Source organism: Pinus tabuliformis, chromosome 6 (assembly GCF_031772625.1).
Source record: "Pinus tabuliformis cultivar Carrire ecotype Pingquan chromosome 6, CPIR1, whole genome shotgun sequence".
NCBI classification, from domain to species: domain Eukaryota; kingdom Viridiplantae; phylum Streptophyta; class Pinopsida; order Pinales; family Pinaceae; genus Pinus; species Pinus tabuliformis.
Genome location: NC_142292.1, coordinates 1,603,080,333 through 1,603,082,951, shown reverse-complemented (window position 1 = coordinate 1,603,082,951; position 2,619 = coordinate 1,603,080,333). Strand labels below are relative to the sequence as shown.

Below are 2,619 nucleotides of genomic sequence, written 5' to 3'. Positions count from 1 at the left end.
TCAAATGTTTCCATGATCTGATGTGGATGTATCAATAATCATATCTCCAACATCATTTCCTTTCTGGCCAAAATGTTTATTCACTGCATCATATAGTTCCTTGGTATAATTAGTTGGTAGTCTCTTGTCCATCTGTCATTTGAATAAAAACCAATTTTCAATAAACACGCCTTTGAACGAAGACTTTTCCAGAAAATCCATCGGCGAAATGAATTTGATTGCCATAAGAATGCCGACATTCCACCTGTACATCTACGGTTTTGTAATAATCCACGGTCCAAGCTGCAATTTCTCCTTTAATACCACATGCATCCAAATCGCAACAAATTCATTACTCTCTCTTAGCAGGATCAAGGCGTATGATTATGCACCCTTTATCCCTCTGAGCAAAGCCACGTAGTTCCTTTATGCGCCCTTTGTCCCTTTGAGCAACCTTTGCGTGCCCAGAATGGAGATAACCACGTAGTTTCTGAGGAACACGTGTACATATGTTTAAATTTAGATCCAGCCGAAAAGACATAGGCGTTTTCCGACCATGCATCGGTCTGAGCTGTCTCAAATGAATCACAGAATACATCTATGGCAATTGCCTTCACTCCAGAACGTTGTATTTTCTTTAATGCATTGCGCCACAATATCTTCTCTTTTGATTGCACAGTTGCCAAACCCATGCTTCGATACCTTGAGACTAATGCACGAGAAAGAGAAACATCTCTCTCAACCGTTGGGCGTGGCCTCTGATGGTAATAACGAAGAAATTCACGAGAACCAAGCATCTTGCATGTTGTTCCATTTTCAAACTTTCTTTGGATTACCAGTTCAGCCCCTCCAAAGCCAAGTTCAATATTGTCATTGAGATTTTCTTCTGTGGGGACTATTTGCATCCCACTTTCGTCCGCGTAACTACTGCTGTAGTCATAAAAATCGTTTAAATCACTATCTTCTTCTTCGTCTCCATCTCCGTAGTTTAATTTACAGTGGTTTTTAGAAATCATATGCTTCCTAACAGCTTCTAGACTTGGAAATCGTTTTCGTTTCTCATTGCAATACAAACACATAAAATCGTCGGTCGCCTTGAGGCCAAGATAGCTTAGTAATCCACGGACATCTTTCAAATATTCAGCATCAGGAACAAAAATCCATGCATCTTGTGCATATGCTCTACACAACTCTCAATGGTCCCATCTGGACTAAAATCACATATGAAGCAGCAACTGGCATCCCACTCTAACTTCTCTGCTATCGACTCAAAACTACCTCCAGCATTTCCTAAACTTGATTCATTAACATCCAAACTCTTCATAGATTCTGATGCTACACCAACCATGTCATAGGTCTCGACCTCCTCCCATTCTTCACTGCCTTCAGATTCTTCCAATTTATCTTCATTCAGAGAAGAAGAAGGTTTGATGACAAAAGAGGACTTGTTTGCTGCACGTTCTGGTAGTGGCTTAATGACAGTAATTCCAGCACTTCGAGAAGCTGGTGTTTCAGAAGCACGCTGAATGTGAGCCTTTGACTTAAGATTTTGAGCATGTGCTTCAACACTTCTGTATTCCTTTCCACAAAGTGAGCAGCTATACAACATCCGGTTGCTTTCCAGCCTCTTCTGTTCCTCAGCCAAAGCTTACTGTCTTGCTCGGAATAAGGCTTCTGTCACTCCAGGAACACCAACAACATTGCTTCTCTCCAAAAAAAAATCACATAGTTCTTCTACATGCTGCAGCAATGCACGCCAAATAAGTGTTGTCTGCTTTTGGTCCCATCACCAAATATTGTATAACCTGAGCTATTGTCTACTGTAACTATGCACGTTCTGCATTGTCGTTACTATTCTGTTGATACCCAGGGGTTTGTGACCGCGGAACTTGAGATGGACCAAATGGAACCTTGTTGGCTTTATTAGAAAACGAGAAGCGGCTGCAGCAAATCTGAGCTTCACTTCCTGGTTCATAAAAGCGCTCTGGTGCAGGATAACAACAGCGTCTTCCTCCATTTGCAGAGAAACAATAGAAATTTTGATTGTCTAACTTGTGCGTCGCGTGGCATAGCCAGTGCACCACGCCAATGTATATTTGCACTCTGTAAAAGCGCCCAATGCGCCACGCGGCGCATGTGCACCGCGCCATATGCTCTATGCACCGTGCACCCAAATCTACACACAGTTTGCCTTAAATTTTGTTTGAGTTGCTCCCAGGTCGTGAGTCTTGACCTTTAAACCTTCGCAACAATTGGCATGCATAGTGCACATGTTTCTAATGTGGCCCTTGTGTCACGTGCACTCCCTCTATTGTCAAGCTATAACAGCTTCCTTTTCCTTGTAGCAAATTCAATATAATCTTTTCATTGAAAAATAGCAGGTCTATAGTTACGAACCCTCCAAGGCAAAAATCCTTTGCTGTGTAGATATTGCGCTCTCATGTCAACTATGTTCATCCATGAGTTGCAAACAATCTGAACATTAGGACCACCATATACACTGACCAAAGTCATGTAAGGAGGTGGGCCATATATTTCGATGGCTGGTCTATATATACAGCTCCATATAAAGAAGTACCATCACTTGCTGATATCTGAACTGTCTCTGGAGCTGGAAGTCGTAACCTTTGTATGTGAGGT

General features: G+C 42.0%; 1 pseudogene; it reads right to left on the bottom strand.

The window, feature by feature from the left end:
* Positions 1-2,129, bottom strand: LOC149264998 (cytoplasmic 60S subunit biogenesis factor REI1 homolog 1 pseudogene; annotated as a pseudogene).
* Positions 2,130-2,619: the final 490 nt, after the last annotated feature.